This window comes from Mobula hypostoma, chromosome 3 (genome assembly GCF_963921235.1).
Source record: "Mobula hypostoma chromosome 3, sMobHyp1.1, whole genome shotgun sequence".
NCBI lineage: Eukaryota > Metazoa > Chordata > Chondrichthyes > Myliobatiformes > Myliobatidae > Mobula > Mobula hypostoma.
In genome coordinates, this window is record NC_086099.1 from 179,706,313 (window position 1) to 179,728,150 (window position 21,838).

The window sequence follows — 21,838 nt, forward strand, 5'->3', positions numbered from 1 at the left end:
TAAAGGACTTCTGTGTGACTAAGATATTCCAGTTTTCTAGCAGGATGTAGGAACTCTAAATATTTAAGAATTAGCATTCCATATCTTTCGTTCATATCCTAATTATGATTCAATGGTGCTCCGGGCTGGAAATTGTGTTTCAACTCAATCCACAAAGGAGCCGCTCACTTTTAGGAGGATTTTTGTGGATCATAGAATATAGGGACAGTCCTGCTGCAAATAATATGTACATTCCCATTTCCAGTTCTTTCTATTGTTTCATGACTGCAGGTCCATCAGCAATGGGGGGGCTTTAATCCAGCTTTTTGTGGATGTTGGTGCATTTTAAGTCTTATCTATGCCCAGCCAGCATCTGTTATTTTTCAGAAATCACAGCACAACTGAGGTTGATTTTATGGTTTATTTTTATCCCAGAGGATTTGGCACTGCAGAGCTCCACTGTTGCTTTGATCACCATGCATAACCACAGACTCTCGTTTCTGTTAATAAACTGGAGTATTTTGCCCTGAGATACAACACTGAAATTGTCATTAGTATCCCTGCAATTGAAGGAGACAAGAATGACAGTTTCCTCCCAGTTAAACATACCCCAGAGATCCTGGCTGGACAAGGTATTATAGGCTTTGTGATAACAGGGCAGGGATGGTGCCATTTTCAATAGACATCTGGTTTTAACACTATGCTAATATCTGGAGATTTGAGAGTGGTAGTCTGTAATCCTACTGTCTAAAATCCTTGAATGAGTCACCAGAAAGGAGTCAAAAAAGGAAGTAAAATTGGAGAAGAGAAAATAATCCTGTTATAAAAATGTCTTAAAACAGTTACCAATTGAACGATTCAAATATGAAGGTATAACCACACATGATGCAACATTAACAGCTTCTCTCTTTTCTTTCCCTACTTTTAACAAAGACAAAGTTAGTTAATTGTGACTCTTTCATCTCAGTCATGCTGATTTATTTTAATCTTAAACTAAAATTATAATATTTTTATTTTAAATTGCACACCCTCAAATTCTCAATCAGCTTTATTTTAGACCTTTTCTGTCGCTTCCGAACAATTTCTATGTTTTTGATTAGAGCTCTATTTCATTTATCTCATGATTTATCACAAACATTCATTCCTTCATGGATCACTGAGTCATTTAGTTGTGTATGATCATACTGTTTTGGCAAGGTGGAAAACATCAGATTTCCATTCAGCTGTTGTATCATGAATAAACATTGTTCTTCCTTCCAGCTACCATTTCAGTGTGCTTCTCCATCATTCCCTGCTAGACCCATTGATCTCCTCGCCACATACTTGCACACACGATTTATGATTCACTTGGAATCCACTCTCCAGGTGAAAAAAATTGATTAAAATCATCACATGGACTACTTGTTAAATCTAAAGTTATTTATATTAAAAAATAATGCAATATCTGCCTCATTCTGGATCTTCTTAATGGAAGATCATCACAAGTTGGCAGGTCTAATCAGGAATGCTGGCATTTGCAATGATCTTGGGATGCATAAAAGATCAGTAATAGGATCAATAATAGCACAGGAATCTCAGTAATCTGGGGAACACCATAGAAGGAATATGAGAAGAAAGATAAAAATCTTTCAATGGGGTACAGACAGAATTTAGAGAGCTCAAGTTTATGGATGGTGGAAAATTAGAGTCTGGGCAAGAGAATGTTGGAATAATCAACTGCATTTTAGCCGGAGGCAGTGAAATGGAACCATTGGCATCATTGTGGTGGAACCAAAAATTACAATTTAGTCTTTCTAGTAGAAAATATTCTGTGCACCCATTATTGGGTGCTAGAACACAGAGATGTGACAGAGTAGATAAGAGAGTGCTCCCAAATATTGTCAGTGTACATATTGAACAACTATTGGACTAATTTTCCTATGCAAGGGCATCTCACACTTTTCCAAACTCATTTAGTAAATAGAATATTTTGGCTACAAAATTAGATGCAAAAAACTGGCAGCAAAGACCACAAGACCATAAGAGATTGGAGTAAAATTGGGCTGTCCGGCCCATTGAAACAGATGTGCCATTCCATCATGGCTGATTTATTCTCCTTCTAAACCACATTCTTCTGCTTTCCCCCTGTAACCTTTGACACCCTTACTAACCAAGAACCTTTCAACCTCTTTTTTGAATATACCCAATGACTTGACTTTTACAGCCATCTGTGGCAAAGAATTCCACAGATGAGGCCATGCTCTCTGGTCCTAGACTCTCCCACTACTGGAAATATCTTCTCCACATTCACCCTATCTGGGCCCTTCAACATTCGGTAAGTTTCAATTAGATTTCATTTAAACTCCAGTGAGTACAGGCACCAAGCCTTGAAATGCTCCTCTCCAATGCCAATACATTCTTTCTTAGATATGGGGCCTAAAGCTGTTCACGATACTCCAAATGTACTCTGACCAATGACTTATACAGCCTCAGCATTACATCCTTCCAGTTATACGCTAGTCCTCTGGGAATGAATGACTTTCTTACTACTGACTCAACCTGCACAAGGACTGTCAAGTTCCTTTGCACTTCTGATTTCTGAATTTATTCCCCATTGAGAAAATAGTCTAAATATTTATTCCTTCTGTCAAAGTGCACGAACATACACTTTTCTACACAGTATTCCATCTGCCACTTCTTTGCCCACTCTCCTAATCTGTCCAAGTCTTCCTACATTCTCAATACTAACTTCCCTCCCCACCTATCCATGTATCATCTACAAATTTGGCCACAAAGCCAACAATTCCATCATCCAAATCATTGACATATAACATGAAAGGAGGGAAACACTACTAAACACCAGAAGCCAACAAGAAAAGTCCCCTTTTATTCCTACTCTTTCTCTTCAGCCAATTAGCCAATCTTCTATCCATGCTAGTACCTTTCCTGTATTACCACAGGCTCTTATCTAGTTAAGCGGCATCATGTGCCTTACCTTGTCACAGGCCTTCTGAAAATCCAAGTAAATGACATCCACTGAATCTCCGTTGTCTATCCTGCTTGTAATTTCCTCAAAGAATTCCAACAGATTTGTGAGGTAAGATTTCCCCTTAAGAAAACCATGCTGATTTTGGCTTACTTTATCATGTGCCTCCAAGTGCCCTGAATCCTCATCTTTAATAATGATTCCAACACATCACCAACCACTGTAGTCAGGCTAACTGGCCTAAAATTTTATTCATTTTACCTCCCTTAGTTCTTAAAGAATGGAGTGACATTTGCAATTTTCTGGTCCTCCAGAACCATTCCAGAATCCAGTGATTCTTGAAAGGTCAATATTATTGCCTTTATAATCTCCTCAGCTACCTCTTTCAGAATCTTGGAGTGTAATCCATCTAGTCCAGATAACTTGTCTACTTTCAGACCTTTCAGTATCGCAAGCACCTTCTCCTTTGTTAATAGTGACCACACTCACTTCTTCCCCCTGACACACTGGCTGGTGTTCTCCACAGAGAAGACTGACACAAAGTAGATGTTCAATTCATCTGCAATTCCTTTGTTTCCCATTCCTATGTCTCCAGTGTTATTGTCTGATATCCACTCTTGCTTCTCCTTTACTCTTGATATATCTGATAAACAATTTTTGGTATCCTCTTTTATACTATTGGCTAGCTTAGTTTCCTAATTCATTGTTTCTCCCCTCATTGCTTTTGAGGTGCATTTTGTTGATTTTGAAAAGCTTCCCAATCCTCTAGCTTCCCACTAATTTTGCTATATTGTAAGTTCCCTCTTGCTGCTACACTGTCTTTGACTCCCACCATTGTCCCATCTTCCCTTTAGAATGCTTCTTCTTCTTCTTTGAGATGGGCACAGGGGCCACGCCTCTGTCGATGATTACGATGCCATATTGTATGCCAAATGCAACAGATCTTTCAGGGTCTTAGCAAACAATGAGACATGATGACTAAGAAATAATTATTAACATATAAATTGAGTATTATTAGAGAAGGAAGTAGATTGGAATGGACATGTTTAGAAACATAGAAACATCGAAAATACATGCAGGAGTAGGCCATTCGGCCCTTCCATCCTGCACCGCCATTCGGTATGATCATGGCTGATCATCCAACTCAGAACCCTGTACCAGCCTTCCCTCCATACCCCCTGATCCCTTTAGCCACAAGGGCCATATCTAACTCCCTCTTAAATATAGCCAATGAACCGGCCTCAACTGTTTCCTGTGGCAGAGAATTCCACAGATTCACCACTCTCTGTGTGAAGAAGTATTTCCTCCTCTCGGTCCTAAAAGGCTTCCCCTTTATCCTCAAACTGTGACCCCTTGTTCTGGACTTCCCCAACATCAGGAACAATCTTCCTGCATCTAGCCTGTCCAATCCCTTTAGGATTTTATACATTTCAATAAGATTCCCCCTCAATCTTCTAAATTCCAATGAGTATAAGCCTAGTCGAATCAGTCTTTCATCATGTGAAAGTCCTGCCATCCCAAGAATCAATCTGGTGAACCTTCTTTGTACCCCCTCTATGGCAAGGATGTCTTCCCTCAGATTGGGGGACCAAAACTGCACACAATACTCCAGGTGTGGTCTCACCAAGGCCTTGTACAACTGCAGTAGTACCTCCCTGCTCCTGTACTCGAATCCTCTTGCTATGAATGCCAGCATACCATTCGCCTTTTTCACCACCTGCTGTACCTGCATGCCCACTTTCAATGACTGGTGTACAATGACACCCAGGTCTCATTGCACCTCCCCTTTTCCTAATCGGCCACCATTCAGATAATAATCTGTTTTCCTGTTCTTGCCACCAAAGTGGATAACCTCACATTTATCCACATTAAATTGCATCTGCCATGAGTTTGCCCACTCACCTAACCTATCCAAGTCACCCTGCATCCTCTTAGCATCCTCGTCACAGCTAACACTGCCACCTAGCTTCGTGTCATCCACAAACTTGGAGATACAGCTTTTAATTCCCTCATCTAAGTCATTAATATATATTGTAAACAACTGGGGTCCCAGCACTGAGCCTTGCGGTACCCCACTAGTCACTGCCTGCCATTCTGAAAAGGTCCCGTTTATTTCCACTCTTTGCTTCCTGTCTGCCAACCAATTCTCTATCCACATCAATACCTTACCCCCAATCCCATGTGCTTTAAGTTTGCACACTAATCTCCTGTGTGGGACCTTGTCAAAAGCCTTTTGAAAATCCAAATATACCACATCCACTGGTTCTCCCCTATCCACTCTACTAGTTACATCCTCAAAAAATTCTGTGAGATTCATCAGACATGATTTTCCTTTCACAAATCCATGCTGACTTCGTCCGATGATTTCACCGCTTTCCAAATGTGCTGTTATCACATCTTTGATAACTGACTCTAGCATTTTCCCCACCACCGATGTCAGGTTTACCGGTCTATAATTCCCCGGTTTCTCTCTCCCTCATTTTTTAAAAAGCGGGGTTACATTAGCAACTCTCCAATCCTCAGGAACTAGTCCAGAATCTAAAGAGTTTTGAAGAAGTATCACTAATGCATCCAATATTTCTTGGGCTACTTCCTTAAGCACTCTGGGATGCAGACCATCTGGCCCTGGGGATTATCTGCCTTTAATCCCTTCAATTTACTTAACACCACTTCCCTACTAACATGTATTTCCCTCACTTCCTTCATCTCACTGGACCCTCTGTCCCCTACTATTTCTGGAAGATTGTTTATGTCCTCCTTAGTGAAGACAGAACCAAAGTAGTTATTCAATTGGTCTGCCATGTCCTTGCTCCCCATAATTAATTCACCTGTTTCTGTCTGTAGGGGACCTACATTTGTCTTAACTAATCTTTTTCTTTTCATATATCTATAAAAGCTTTTACAGTCAGTTTTTATGTTCCCTGACAGCTTTCTCTCATAATCTTTTTTCCCTTTCCTAATTAAGCCCTTTGTCCTCCTCTGCTGGACTCTGAATTTCTCCCAGTCCTCAGGTGAGCCACCTTTTCTGGCTAATTTGTATGCCTCTTCTTTGGAATTGATACTATCCCTAATTTCCCTTGTCAGCCATGGGTGCACTACCTTCCCTGGTTTATTCTTTTGCCAAACTGGGATGAACAATTGTTGTAGTTCATCCATGCGATCTTTAAATGTTTTCCATTGCATATCCACCGTCAACCCTTTAAGTGTCATTTGCCAGTCTATCTTAGCTAATTCATGTCTCATACCTTCAAAGTTACCCTTCTTTAAGTTCAGAACCTTTGTTTCTGAATTATGTCACTCTCCATCTTAATGAAGAATTCCACCATATTATGGTCACTCTTACCCAAGGGGCCTCTCACGACAAGATTGCTAATTAACCCTTCCTCATTGCTCAATACTCAGTCTAGAATAGCCTGCTTTCTAGTTGGTTTCTCGACATGTTGGTTCAAAAACCCATCCCGCATACATTCCAAGAAATCCTCTTCCTCCGCACCCTTACCAATTTTGTTCACCCAATCTACATGTAGATTGAAGTCACCCATTATAACTGCTGTTCCTTTATTGCACACATTTGTAATTTCCTGTTTAATACCATCCCCAACATCACTACTACTGTTAGGTGGCCTGTACACAACTCCCACCAGCGTTTTCTGCCCCTTAGTGTTATGCAGCTCTACCCATATCGATTCCACATCCTCCTGGCTAATGTCCTTCCTTTCTATTGCGTTAATCTCCTCTCTAACCAGCAATGCCACCCCACCTCCTTTTCTTTCATGTCTATCCCTCCTGAATATTGAATATCCCTGAATGTTGAGCTCCCATCCTTGGTCACCCTGGAGCCATGTCTCTGTGATCCCAACTATATCATATTCATTAATAACAATCTGCACTTTTAATTCATCCACCTTATTACGGATGCTCCTTGCATTGACACACAAAGCCTTCAGGGCTCGCTTTTACAACACCTTAGCCCTTATACAATTATGCTGAAAAGTGGCCCTTTTTGATTTTTGCCCTGGATTTGCCGGCCTGCCACTTTTACTTTTCACCTTACTACGTTTTGCTTCTACCCTCATTTTACACCCCTCTGTCTATCTGTACTTGTTCCCATCCCCCTGTTGTGAACTAACCTCCTCTCCCCTAGTCTCTTTAATTTGGTTCCCACCCCACAACCATTCTAGTTTAAAGTCACCTCAGTAGCCCTCGCAAATCTCCCTGCCAGGGTATTGGTCCCCCTAGGATACAAGTGTAACACGTCCTTTTTGTACAGGTCACACCTGCGCCAAAAGAGGTCCCAATGATCCAAAAACTTGAATCCCTACCCCCTGCTCCAATCCCTCAGCCATGCGTTTATCCTCCACCTCATTGCATTCCTACTCTCACTGTCGTGTGGCACAGGCAGTAATCCCGAGATTACTACATTTGCGGTCCTTTTTCTCAACTCCCTTCTTAAGTCCCTATATTCCCCTTTCAGGACCTCTTCTTTTTTCCTACCTATGTCATTGGTACCTATATGTACCACGACCTTTGGCTCCTCACCCTCCCACTTCAGGATATCTTGGACGCGATCAGAAATATCCCGGACCCTGGCACCAGGGAGGCAAACTACCATCCGGGTCTCTGGACTGCATCCACAGAATTGCCTATCTGACCCCCTTACTATCGAGTCCCCTATTGCAACTGCCCTCCTCTTCCTTTCCCTACCCTTCTGAGCTACAGGGCCGGACTCTGTGCCGGATCCACGGCCACTGTCGCTTCCCCCAGGTAAGCTGTGCCCCCCAACAGTACTCAAACAGGAGTACCTATTGTCAAGGGGCACAGCCACCGGGGTACTCTCTATTAACTGACTCTTCCCCTTCCCCCTCCTAACCGTGACCCACTTGTCTGCCTCCCGCGGCCCCGGTGTGACCACCTGCCTGTAACTCCTCTCTATCAACTCCTCACTCTCCCTGACCAGATGAAGGTCATCGAGCTGCAGCTCCAGTTCCCTAACATGTTCCCTTAGGAGCTGCATCTCGGCGCACCTGGCGCAGATGTGGACGTCCGGGAGGCTTGGAGACTCCAGGGCCTCCCACATCCGGCACCGAGAACAACAAACTGCCCTCAGACTCATACTGCCCCTCTCCTCAAATAACATCAAAAAATGAATACCAAACCTTCCTTGCCTCACCCGTTTCTGCCTAAACCCATTGAGCTAAAGCCCTTAAGCCTTCACTCTGCTCTCGGCTCACTCCGCAGCCCGCAAACTACGCTGCCCGCTGTATAAGCCTCTGTTCCTTTTAAATTTTCCGCACTTCACTGCCCGACGTCACATGCCTGCGCAGTCCCGCCTCTCTGAACGCCGATGGAAAAAAAACGAAAAATTCAAAAATGGCTTCCTCCACACTCTCGCTCCGATTCTCAGACTTCCTTCTCTGAATTCTGAATTAGTATAGAATTAATTACATACAGTGCCCATTTTATTAGGTACATCTCTACATCTGCTTTTAATGCAATTGTCTAGTCAGCCAATCATGTGGCAGCAACTTAATACATTACAGGATATAGACATGGTCAAGAGGTTCACCTGCTGGGGAATAATTGTGATCTAAATGACTTTGACTGTGGAAGGATTGTTAGTGCCAAATGGGTGGCTTGAATATATCAGGAACTGCTGATCTCCTGCTATTTTCACACAAAACAGCCTCTGGAGTTTACAGAGAGTGGTGTGAAAAACAGAAAAACATTTGGCGTGTTGTGTCTTTGCAACTACATGTCACTTAAATAAAAGCACGCACGCAGGAGATAGCTTTAACTAGTATACTATCATTGCTGTATGTGTGAGTGAGAGAGAGAGAGAGAGAAAATGAAAACAAAGTACATGCATTGACATCAGATCAACATGCATGCGTAGACACCAGTCCATGCGCAGTGCTCAAGGGAGTCATTGCTCTAAGGGAAATAGATCCATACATTACATTTCTTCCCCCTTTACATTAATGTAACATAGAACTGCATCTGTACAAAACATTAAATTCTCCTTTTACTAACTTTATTCAAATAAACATGGTTTCACAATAACGGTCCACAACTAACTTCACAATACTAAAGATTCAGTCTTTTGAGTGACACTGTTTCTTTCAGGATAGGGCCTCTAGACCTGTGGAGTGTATCAGGTTTGGCAGGTGTCTTGTCAATGATAATGTTCCCACAGCACCTCTAGACCTGTGGAGTGGCATTATGTTAGGTAGGTGTCTTGTCTAAGACAATGTTCTTGGTCGTCAGTGTCATGTTGCTGTCAGTGACATCATCACTGGCTGTAATGCGTCTGTTTTGTTGGATGCAGTTGAATCATGTGTGTTCTTCGACTGAGCATCCAGTATCTAGACTACACGACATCTCCATGTGTGACCTCCAACATCCACTGTGTACATCTGTAGTTCAGTTCTTCTAACTATCCTATCGGGTGTCTACTTGTTCTCTCAGTAATTACATGCTAGAACTTCCTGTCCAACCTTGAAGCTACTTGCTGATTCACTTCACAACTGGATGATCTGTTTATTCTGCACTTCAGAATGGGTCTGGTTTCGGGAGGTTTACATGAGATCTCAGATTTCTGCTCATCAACAGCATTGCAGGTCATCGCATTAACAGAGTACTGATACACAAAAAGGAAATTGTCCACCTTGTACTGTAGGGAAATGTCCTCCTTGTCCATAGCTTTAATGGACTTCTTGAAGGCTTGGATAAACCTTTTAGCTAACCCATTCATTGCTGGGTGGTGGGAAGCTGACTTGAAATGTCAAATGCCATTTTTCTTCAAGAATAATCTGAACCCCTCAGATGTGAGTCTGTTTTCACTCACAATTTGTTCAGGTAAGCCATTTCTGGCAAAGCTACTCCTCAGAGGCCTTTGCTGAGGTGGTGAACTACACTGGTATAACCTCCAGACATTTCAAATGAGCATCCACAGCAATCAGAATCATGGAGTCCATGAATGGCCCAGCAAAGTCAAGATGTACTCTTTGCCATGGTGGCAGTGGCCACTCCCATGGATGTAACAGTGCCTGTAGAGGTGCATTTTTAAAATTTTGGCATCCCTAACAGCTTTTGGCCAAGTCTTCAATCTGTCTATCTATTTCTGGCCACCCCATATAGCTCTGGGTGAGATTCTTTATTTTATGTACCCAGGTGTCCTTCATGCAGATTCTCTAACACTCCAGTGCACAGTTTAGAGGGAATCACAGCATAAGATTCACACATCAGTGTCTTGTTTAATTGAGAACTCTGGAAATATAGGATTACCCTGAGCTGGCCATCCTTGCATGGTCATGTCATAGACTTTTGACAATGTCAGAACTTCTCTTCTTTGTCTTTGTATTTCAGAATTTGTTACCAGCAACTGGTCCACCAATGCTGTGTGGAACACCTCTGCTGGGTCACAGAATGAAGACTTTTCTTCTTCAGTTGCTAATAGTGGAAGATGTGACAAGTTGTCAGCATTGCTGTGTTGTTTGGTACCCTTGAAATCGATATCATATGAGTGGGCCCTAGGAATATTGCCCAACATTGTAACCAGATAACAGTTATCACTAGAATTCCCTTCCCAGGATTGGAAAAGGACACAAGGGGCTGGTGATCTGTCACTAGCGTAAACTTTCGTCTATTGAGGCAGTGGTGGATCTTCTTTATTCCCCATAATAGACTAAGGGCTTCTCGGTCAATCTGTGCATAGTTGTATACTGCACTTGTCAATGATCTTGAACCAAATACAATTGGGTGTTCAGATCCTTCTTTCATAGTGTGTCAAAAACAGCTCCAATGCATAAGGGGGCACATCACACTCCAGTCTGATGGGCAGGATTGGGTCAATATGGGTGAGCAGTTCATTGGATGTTATTAGATTCTTTGTTTTCTTGAATGCTATTTCACATCTTTCTGACCATTCCCACCTTGCTCCCGTCTGCAACAATGCATTCAATGAGTGCAGTACTGTTGCAATGTTTAGGCAAATCCGGTGGTAGTAGTTTACCAGGTCCAAGTATGCCCATTTTCCAGCTAGTGTGCCTGTAGCACTACTTCAATCTTCTCTTGTGACTTATGTAAGCCCTGCTTGTCAATGACATGTTCATAATATAAGATTTCATTCTTGAAAAACCCACATTTCTCTCTCTTTGCATGCAGGCCATACTCACTCAGCCTGGTAAGCACTTTATCAAAGTTCTGGAGGTGTTCTTCACCATTCTCGCCAGTCAAGATGATGTCACCAAGGTAACATTGTGTTCCTTGGATACCTTGGAGCACTTGGTCCATTGCTCTTTGCCAAATTGCTGGAGCTGATGTGATGCCAAAGGTGAGACGATTATACTGGAACAGTCCCTTGTGAGTATTGATTGTGAGGAACTTCCTGCTTAACTCCTCTTTCTCCATTTGCAGATAGGCTTGCGGCAAGTCAATATTTGAAAATGTCTCATCACCTGCCAACGATGCAAAAATATCTTCTATTCATGGCAGGGTACACTGCACAGTACACAGCACGGGGTTGCTGCTCACCCTGAAGTCCCTACATATGCAAAAGCCTCCATCCTTCTCTTTCTTGATCACCAAGACAACGGGTATGGCCCAATCGCTCCACTCAACCTTGGGGAGAATACCAGATGCCTCCAAGCTCTGAAGTTCAGCACCCACTTTAGGAATCCTGGTGTTGCTGCTTCATTCAATTCAATTCTGGCCTTCATGCCTTTGAGTTTACCAGTACCCTTCTCAAACACCCCTTATTAGCATTAAGCAGCTGTGATTGTGTGTCAGTCTAGTTGGATTTTTCTCATCTGAGCACATCCGAAAAGTGCTAACCCTCCTCTTTTCAACACATGAAGCTCTAACCACTGTGCTTTGCCCACATACATCATATTTACTTTCAGTTTGCCTTTGGGAGACACTTCTTCACCGATGCAGGCCTTTAGCATCACTGAGGTCTTTTGTAATGGTAGCTTACAAAACAGTCAGTTGTAGTCAGCTTCTGAAATTATAGACAAAGCTGATCCTGTATCCAGCTCCATTTTTAGCTTTACAATAGACACACCTGTTGTGATCCATATGATTTTAATTCCACATCCCATTCCTATTCTGATATGTCTATCCACGACCTCCTCTACTGTAAAGACGAAGCCACACTCAGGTTGGAGGAATAACACCTTATATTCCGTCTGGGTAGCCTCCAACCAGATGGCATGAACATTGACTTCTCTAACTTCCGCTAATGCCCCACCTCCCCCTCGTACCCCATCCGTTATTTACTTATATACACACATTCTTTCTCTCTCTCTCCTTTTTCTCCCTCTGTCCCTCTGACTATACCCCTTGCCCATCCTCTGGGTTTTTCCCCCCTCCCCCTTTTCCTTCTCCCTGGGCCTCCTGTCCCATGATCCTCTCATATCCCTTTTGCCAACCACCTGTCCAGCTCTTGGCTCCATCCCTCCCCCTCCTGTCTTCTCCTATCATTTTGGATCTCCCCCTCCCCCTCCCACTTTCAAATCCCTTACTCACTCTTCCTTCAGTTAGTCCTGACGAAGGGTCTCGGCCTGAAACGTCGACTGTATCTCTTCCTAGAGATGCTGCCTGGCCTGCTGCGTTCACCAGCAACTTTGGTGTGTGTTGCTTGAATTTCCACCATCTGCAGAATTCCTCGTGTTTGAGGAATATCATTGTACCATATCAGAAAAAATCATAGATAATTCATGATTTCCATTCGGAACATCTCACTGCCAATGCAAAACCTGACTGGAATAGAACACGGAGTTTGCGAAAGGTGGGCACTGATAATTGATAACCTAGCAGATTCACATGTAGACGGTCAAATAAAAGTGAGATTTCCTGCAGCAACCGAAACTGCCTGAATCTAGAATGAAGTAATGTCAATATTCATCTCAATGCCATCTTCCATACACACTGAATATGAAAATATTAAAATTCATTCACTCACTGAACACCAGAAAGTATCCACATTTTGAAGAAAAGGCTCTGTTAAACAGTTCAACAAACAAAAAATAAATCATAAATACTTTAATGCTATTAATATAGTAAAATTTCCCATGGTACTTCACTGGAAGTTTATTAAATAAGATGTGGGGGTGGTGGGATTGGGCAGATGACCATGGGCTTATTTGACAAATTAGGTTTGAAGCAGTATCGTAAAGAAGGCAGGGAATTCCTGCTTGTGGCATCAACAGCAGCAAAGAGCATGGCTACTAATAGTGGAGAGATTAAATTCTTCTCTGTGCTTGATGCCAAATAGGTGGAACACAGATACTTGAAAAGGATAATTGGCTGGAAAATGTTTCAGAGATTTGAAGGGATAAAGCATTGAGTGGAAAAATTTGAAAACAAGTATGAGAATATTAATGTTAAGACTTTGTTCAATTGTGAAAACAGAACTGATGGGTGAGCGACGCATGATTAGAATATAGTCAACAGCATTCTCAGTGACCCTAACTTTATTAACACGGAAGGCTGGCCAATAGTCTGGAGAAAGTAGGATCAAATCCAGTGCAACAAAGACTGGAAGTGCCTATGTTCATAGTTAGGAGATTCAAGCAACATCATGGAAGTAGAAATCAATGATGAAACAAGATTGTGATCTGAAGTTTATCCTCGAGTCAGGAAAACACTGAATATTATATATTTTCTGGTTCACATTTGGGCAATTGCCAGGGAAAGGAATAAGTAGAGGACAGCCTTCGTAGTAGTTTGCAAATGGATTGGGATTGCAGGGAATTTCACCTTTTCCATTAATGGATGGTGGATATGAAGCTTAATAATTTAGAAACACTGTAACTCAAGAGAGGTGGTGCTGCTTCAGAGGTGAAAGTCATGTACTGTTGAATCTGACAACCACAGCTGGTACATGCTTTAATCCACTTCTTCACACAGATGGCCAGGTCAATGAAAATGTAGCCATAAATTCAAACATCTGTTATGGAAGGAGATTTAAGACAATTGACGAGAAACCCCAGAATTTGGGTAGGGGTTGGGGTTCAGCCAGACAGAGAGTTGTGGAGAGGAAGGGAAAATGTGCTAGTCAAGCATTTCATTTTATACAAGGTTGTTATATTCTGCAGAATAGCTGAAATAGGAATTAATAGTAAGTTCAACTGTAATTTTTAAAAGGGAATCAAATAAATAGTTGAGAAGGCTAACTTTGCAGGGCTGTGCTAGAAGATTATTTGTTCCTACCTGAGGGGTCTCGGCCCGAAACGATAACTGTACTCTTTTCTATAGACAATGCCTGGCCTGCTGAGCTCCTCCAACATTCTGTGTGTGTTCATTTCACCTGTGAGTCGTCTGGGGTGCTATACTGTGTCCGGTGTTCCCGATGTGGCCTTCTATATATTGGCGAGACCCGACGCAGACTGGGAGATCGTTTTGCTGAACACCTATGCTCTGTCCGCCAGAGAAAGCAGGATCTCCCAGTGGCCACACATTTTAATTCCACATCCCATTCCCATTCTGATATGTCTATCTACGACCTCCTCTACTGTAAAGATGAAGCCACACTCAGGTTGGAGGAACAACAACTTATATTCCGTCTGGGTAGCCTCCAACCTGATGGCATGAACATCGACTTCTCTAACTTCTGCTAATGCCCCAGCTCCCCCTCGTACCCCATCCGTTACTTATTTATATACACACATTCTTTCTCTCTCTTTCCTTTTTCTCCCTCTGTCCCTCTGACTATACCCCTTGCCCATCCTCTGGGTTTTCCCCCCCTCCCCCTTTTCCTTCTCCCTGGGCCTCCTGTCCCATGATCCTCTCATATCCCTTTTGCCAATCACCTGTCCAGCTCTTGGCTCCATCCCTCCCCTCCTGTCTCCTCCTATCATTTTGGATCTCCCCCTCCCCCTCCCACTTTCAAATCTCTTACTATCTCTTCTTTCAGTTAGTCCTGACGAAGGGTCTCGGCCCAAAACGTCAACTGTACCTCTTCCTAGAGATGCTGCCTGGCCTGCTGCATTCACCAGCAACTTTGATGTGTGTTGTTCTGTGTGTGTTGCTTGGATTTCCAGCATCTGCAGATTTTTTCTTGTTAGTATTAATTTAGTTCTAGGTTACTGCTTTTGACCTGCTGTGATGGCATTAGTTTTAACTGATTTGAGAGTTTTTAGTTAGCAGCCCTGTTGGCCTAGCATTTTTTATTTTCCTTACTTTAGTGCAGTTCTTATTAAAGCCCAGTGAACTGTTCATTCAGTGTTTATGTCTCTCTCTCTCAGACATCCCACCCAGCAAAAACTTATTTCAGGGAGGTAGCATCATCAATTTGCGGGAGACTCCCGGAACTTCCGGTAGAGATGGGATGTCTGCAATAGAGTAGCTCCTTAGCAGCGAGCCAGCTAGTTTAAATAACGTTAGCTATACTAATGAACGAATGACACCTGTTAAACTCACCTCAACATGTCTTTTACAGTCTTAAACCACCATGGGCAACAAAAAGTCACTGTTGCAAACAACGCAGTGAGCAACACTGTCATTATTTTTGACCCCTATTAGGCAGGGGTACACTTTAGTGTAGTCTGGGGTGACATATGTTTTATATTTTCTTATTTTGGAACACTCTGCCATGGTGGGTGCGCGCGCTCTCTCTCTAGCTCTCTCTCTCGTGGTCACTCTCACTCTCTCGCTTGCTTTCTGTCTCGCTCGCGTGCTTTCGCTTGCTTGTGGTCGCTCTCGCGCTTTCTCTCTTTCGCTCGCTCACTCTCAAAAAATTGATTTCCGTGATATTGTATATAATTTGCGGGCATCAGGGAGCCACTATTAATATGCGGGAGACTCCCAGAACTTCCGGGAGAGGTGGGATGTCTGCCATCTTGGGCCTTGGGCCATCACTGAACTCTTGTCATGCAGACTGCTGCAGTTCAACAAGGTGACTTACCACGACTTTTCCAAGGTAAATTAGAATTGGCCAATAAGTGCTAATGCTGCCAGAGATACTATAATTTTAAAAGATACCTTGCTAATTTGCACAACCTGCAAATTCTTTCCAAATTACTAATCTCCCACAAAAAACAGAAAATGTTGACATACTCAGTTCAGGTTGTATCTATAGGAAGATAAACAGTTAACATTTCAGGTCAGAGACTATTTGTTGAAACTGGGAGGAGTTTAAAGATCTTAAAGCTGCAGGGAATTATATTGGTAAATTGGTTTTCTATCGGCACATGTACCAATATACATGAAAACATTTATTTTGTATGCCATTCATATAGATAATTTAATCACATCAGTATATTGAGGCAGTACATGGGGAAACAATAACAGAGTACAGAATAAAGAGTTACAGATTCAGAGAAAGAACAATTCTACCAAGATAAATTGTGAGGTCTAGAGTCCATCTTATCAAACTAGGAGACCCTTCAATAGCCCTTTAATAAAAGGAGAGAAGCCATCCTTGAGCCTGGTGGTACGTTCTTTCAGGCTTCTGTATTTTCTGTCTACACAAAATAATCTGTAGATGCTGGGGTCAAAGCAACACTCACAACATGCTGGAGGAACTCAGCAGGTCGGGCAGCATCCGTGGAAAAGATCGGTCGACGTTTCGGGCTGGAAACCTTTGTCAGGACTGTAGGGGGAAGGGGCAGAGGCCCTATAAAGAAGGTGGGGGGAGGATGGCAAGGAGAAGGCTGATAGGTTCCAAGTGAAAAACCAGTAAGAGGGAAGATAAAGGGGTGGGGGAAGGGAAGCAGGGAGGTGATAGGCAGGAAAGGTGAAGAAAGAATAGGGGAAAACACAATGGGTAGTAGGAGGTGGAACCAAGAGGGAGGTGGTAGGCAGCTGGGGGAGGGGACAGAGTGACAGAGGGATAGGGGAAGGGAGGGGGAGGGAATTACCGGAAATTGGAGAATTCTGTGTTCATACCAAGGGGCTAGAAACTACCTAGACGGTATATGAGGTGTTGCTCCTCCAACCTGAGTTCAGCCTCATCATGGCAGTAGAGGAGGCCATGTATGGACATATCTGAATGGGAGTGGGAAGCAGAGTTGAAGTGGGTGGCTACTGGGAGATCCTGTCTGTTTTGGCGGACGGAGTGGAGGTGCTCGACAAAGCGGTCCCCCAATCTGTGTCGGGTTTCACCAATGTAGAGGAGGCCGCACCAGGAGCACCGGATGTAATAGATGACCCCAAAGACTCACAAGTGAAGTGTTGCCTCACCTGGAAGGACTGTTTGGGGCCCTGAATGGTGGCAAGAGAGGAGGGGTAGGGACAGGTGTAGCACTTGCGCTTACAGGGATAAGTGCCAGGTGGGAGATCCGTGGGGAGGGACGTGTGGACCAGGGAGTTGCGGAGGGACCGATCCCTGCGGAAGGCAGAGAGGGGTGGAGAGGGAAAGATGTGCTTCGTGGTGGGGTCCTGTTGAAGGTGGTGGAAGTTGCGGAGGATAATGTGTCGGATCTGGAGGCTAGTGGGGTGGTAGGTGAAGACAAGGGGAACTCTGTCCCTGTTGTGGTGGCGGGAGGATGGGGTGAGAGCCGAAGTGCGGGAAATGGAGGAGATGCAGGTGAGGGCATCATTGATGACAGCAGGGAAACCATGATCCGTAAAGAAAGAGGACATTTGAGATGTCCTGGATCGGAAAACCTCATCCTTGGAGCAGATGCGGTGGAGACGGAGGAACTGGGAATAGGGAATGGCATTTTTACATGTGGTAGGGTGGGAAGAGGTATAGTTGAGGTAGTTATGAGAGTCAGTGGGCTTGTAGAACATGTCAGTGGACAGTCTGTCTCCAGAGATGGAGACCGAGAGATCGAGAAAGGGGAGAGAAGTGTCCGAGATAGACGAAGTGAATTTGAGGGCTGGGTGGAAGTTAGAAGTAAAGTCGATGAAATTGACGAGCTCAGCATGGGTGCAGGAAGCAGCACCAATGTAGTCGTCAATGTACCGAAGGAAAAGTTGGGGAGCAGTACCAGAATAGGTATGGAGCACAGACTGTTCCACGCAACCAACGAAGAGGCAGGCATAGCTAGGGCCGATGCGAGTTCCCATAGCTACACCCTTGGTCTGAAGAAAGTGGGAAGAGCCAAAAGAGAAGTTATTGAATGTGAGAACCAGTTCCGCCAGCTGGAGGAGGGTAGTGGTGGTGGGGAACTGGTGAGGTCTATTATCCAGAAAGTAGCGGAGGGCTTTGAGGCCTTCTTCATGGGGAATGGAGGTGTATAGGGATTGGACATTCATAGTGAAAATGAAGCGGTTGGGACCAGGGAACTGGAAGTTATTGAAGAGGTGGAGGGCATGGGATGTATCCCGGATGTAGGTGGGGACAGACTGAACTACAGGTGACAAAATGGAGTCCAGGTAGTCAGATACAAGTTCGGTGGGACAGGAGCAGGCAGAAACTATGGGTCTGCCGGGACAGTCAGGCTTGTGGATCTTCGGGAGGAGGTAAAACCGAGCGGTATGGGGTGTGGGGATAATGAGTTTAGTGGCTGAGGATGGAAGGTCTCCGGAGTTGATAAGGGCAGTGATGGTACGGGAGACAATGGTTTGATGTTTTTTGGTGGGGCCCTGTTCCAGGGGTAAGTAAGAGGAGGTGTCAGAGAGCTGCCGTTCGGACTCAGTGAGGTAGAGGTCCGTCCACCAGACTACTACAGCACCACCTTTTTCAGCGGGTTTGATGGTGAGGTTGGGATTAGTGCGGAGAGAGTGGAGGGCAGTGCGTTCAGAGGGAGTGAGGTTGGAACAGGAGAGAGGAGTGGTGAAGTTGAGACGGTTGATGTCTCGGCGACAGTTGGAGATAAAAAGATCGAGTGCAGGTAGAAGGCCCGGACGGGGTGTCCAGGAGGAGGAGGAGGGTTGAAGACAGGAGAAGGGGTCATCAGTAGGGGGAGGGGAATCCTTGCCAAGGAAGTAGGCTCGGAGACGTAGGCAACGGAAGAAGAGTTCAGCGTCATGGCGAGCACGGAACTCATTGAGGTGTGGATGGAGGGAGACAAAAGTGAGGCCCTTGCTAAGAACAGAACGTTCTGCCTCAGAAAGGAGAAGGTCAGAGGGGATGGGGAAGACACGGCAAGGGTTGGGGCTGGGGTCGCAGGAGGGTAAGAGTGGGAGGTCTCAGGAGGGAGAGGGGGGTTGGGATGTTCAGGGAGAGCGGGGTTAGGGGAGGATGAGGAATCAGAGAATGGAGGGGCGATGAGGGGTAGAGGGAAGGTTGGGAGTCGAGGGGAGGAAAGAGGGTAGTGGGGGAATCAGACGGGCGGTAGGACCTAGCGGCAGTAAGAGCGGTCCTGGTCCGGAGAGGGTCAGGACCTCGGTCTGAGCTGGACCCGGAGCAGGGGGTGGCGGAGCCTGTTGCCTGCGTGGCCCCAGAACTAAGTTCAGAGTCGGAGGCGAGTGATTCTATGGCCTGCCGGGGGCTGGTGCCCATGACCGGGAGACCGTAGTTCCAGTTGGGGTCAGAGTCCGAGGCAGATGGGTCTTCAGCCCGCCGAAGGCCTGAGAAGTCGAGGTCCGAGGGGTCAGGGTCCGGGCTGGAGCCGGTCGTCATCGTGGGCTCCAGGCGGGCGAGCTTGTGGTCCTTCTTGGACGCAAGGAAGGAGAAGAAACGGCGGCTGGAAGTGTGAATCTGGCGGAGAATAAAGTGTAAGAGTGGTCCATGGCAGACGGTGGAGAGTGAGGACTCTCACCTGGAACCTACCAGCCTTCTCATTCCCACCCTCCCCCCACCTTCTTTATAGGGCCTCTGCCCCTTCCCTCTTCAGTCCTGACGAAGGGTTCCAGCCCAAAACGTCGACCGATCTTTTCCATGGATGCTGCCCAACCTGCTGAGTCCCTCCAGCGTGTTGTGAGTGTATTTTCTGTCCAATTGGAAGGGTGGGAAGGGAAAAGACAATGCAGTCTTTGATTATGTTGACAGCTTCACTGACGCAGTGAGAAACGTAGACAGAGTTCATGGAGGGGAGACTGGTTTCAGTGATGTGTTGTGCTGCGTCCACAACCCTCTGCAGTTGCTTGTGGTCTCAAGCAGAATAGTTGGCATACCAAGCCATGATGCATCTGAATATGATGCTTTCTGTGGTGCATCTACTAAAAGCTGTGAGAGTCAAAGGGGACATGCCAAATTTCTCTAGCCTTCTGAGGAAGGCTAGGTACTGGTGCACTTTCTTGGCAGTTACGTCTACATAGTTCAACCAGGACTGGCTGTTGATGACATTCACTCAGGAGGACATGAAACTGTCAGCCTTCCAGATCTCAGCACCATTCAGCATGTGCACCATCCCCCTTCCAGAAGTCAATGACCAGCTCATTGTGTAGGATGGTGAAGGTATGATGGAGATGGATGTCTCTGAATGGGGTAAAACCAGGGTGCAAGGTTATCAAATCACAAACAAGGGAAAATCTGCAGGTGCTGGAAATCCAAGCAACACAGACAAAACGCTGGAGGAACTCAGCAGGCCAGGAAGCATCTATAGAAAAAAGTACAGTCCACATTTCAACCCAAAATGTCTGTATTTTTTTCCATAAAATTTCCCTGGCCTGCTGAGTTCCTCCAGCATTGTGTGTGTTGTGCAAGGTTATCATCAGTTTGAAAAGGAGAACATTTCGAGAGTGAGAACGTTGATAAACATGCAATGCCCTGGTTCACATGGTTCTTATTTTTTCTCTGCTTGCTTTTCTGTTCTCTGTGTAAGCTGCTTGTTTGGTTTACCGTTGAAGATAAGATAGAGAAATGTGTGCCATCCAATGGGGATGAACGGATTCAGGGGCGGTTTCTCTGGTGAGAGACAGTAAAGTTGGGCTTGGGGCTTTTGAGAGAGGAGAAGAGAGAAGACGCAGGAGAGCAGAGGTCGGCCCGGAGTGGGGCTGGGATTGGATGAAGCCCCGGGAGATCGAAGGAGGATCGGCAAAGGGGAAACCATGAGCTCCAACTTGTGCACTTTAGAGTGTTTCATTTAAAATGGGCCCTTTTCCTTTTTTTTTGCTTTTCCTTTACTAACCCTTTAGTCAAATTAAGAAGTATAAAGCTAAATCTTTTAATTGCATGTGGAGTGCTGTTATTTCGTGGTACTTATTTGTAACGGGGTAACAAATCACGCAGCATGCACACAAACGGGGATTTCGGGGGCTTGCACTTCAATCTCCCTCCCACGTTTGGGGGGGGGGCGGAGGGAGTCTTCGACTTCCCTAGATTTATGCAGCCGACCTAACCAGAGTGTTGCAAACAAATGTAAGAGCGGAAGGACATGTCCAGTGCAAAAGGCTGCACAACCTCCACTCTCTAAGAAAGGGAAATAAAAAATAAGTTGTGCTAATTTATTAATCTGTTTGTCTTCTCACATATGCTGTCTGACCTGCTGAGTATTTCCAGCATGTTCTCTCTTTTATTTTTTTTCAGATATCCAGCATCTGGCAGTTTATTTGACTTGCACCTTCCATTACTCGGTGTTCCCTCTTTCTGTTTACAGGTTCAGAGAGCGTAGTTAGTCAAGATACAGGGGCCAAAGGACGGTTTTATTAAAATAGCCCAACATAATGGTTTCCTGCGCTTTTGGATTTGTGGTCGCCGAGTTGTTGCCACGGCGCTAAATTACTCGGCTTGTAGACAAAAGGCGCCCTCAGTGTAAATCTGTCATATGGAAGTTGTTCAAGTAGCTGGTGAGAGGAAAACGCCCACCCTTCCCGAATGAAATCCCATTTTCTCCCAGAATATAAACTTTTTCAAACTGATTCCAAAACAAAATGCTACTCGAAATATTGTGGAAAGCAGAATTGTGTAGAGATCGAAATAAACTTATTAATTATTGTTGTAATGAACCGTTATATTCTACTGATATTTGGTCCGGGTTGAAATACACAAAGCGAGTAGTTAAGGGCGTTTTCTCTGAGGCGGGTCGGGTAATATATTTTCAGAAACGATGAAAAAGGTTCGGA

The 21,838-nt window shown here is 44.6% G+C and overlaps 1 protein-coding gene across 1 annotated transcript in view; it reads right to left on the minus strand.

Annotated features, from left to right (window-relative positions):
* The window catches only part of trdmt1 (tRNA aspartic acid methyltransferase 1), a 174,144-nt gene that overhangs the window by 149,814 nt on the left and 2,492 nt on the right, over positions 1-21,838 (minus strand). The gene's annotated exons all lie outside the window — the stretch shown is intronic.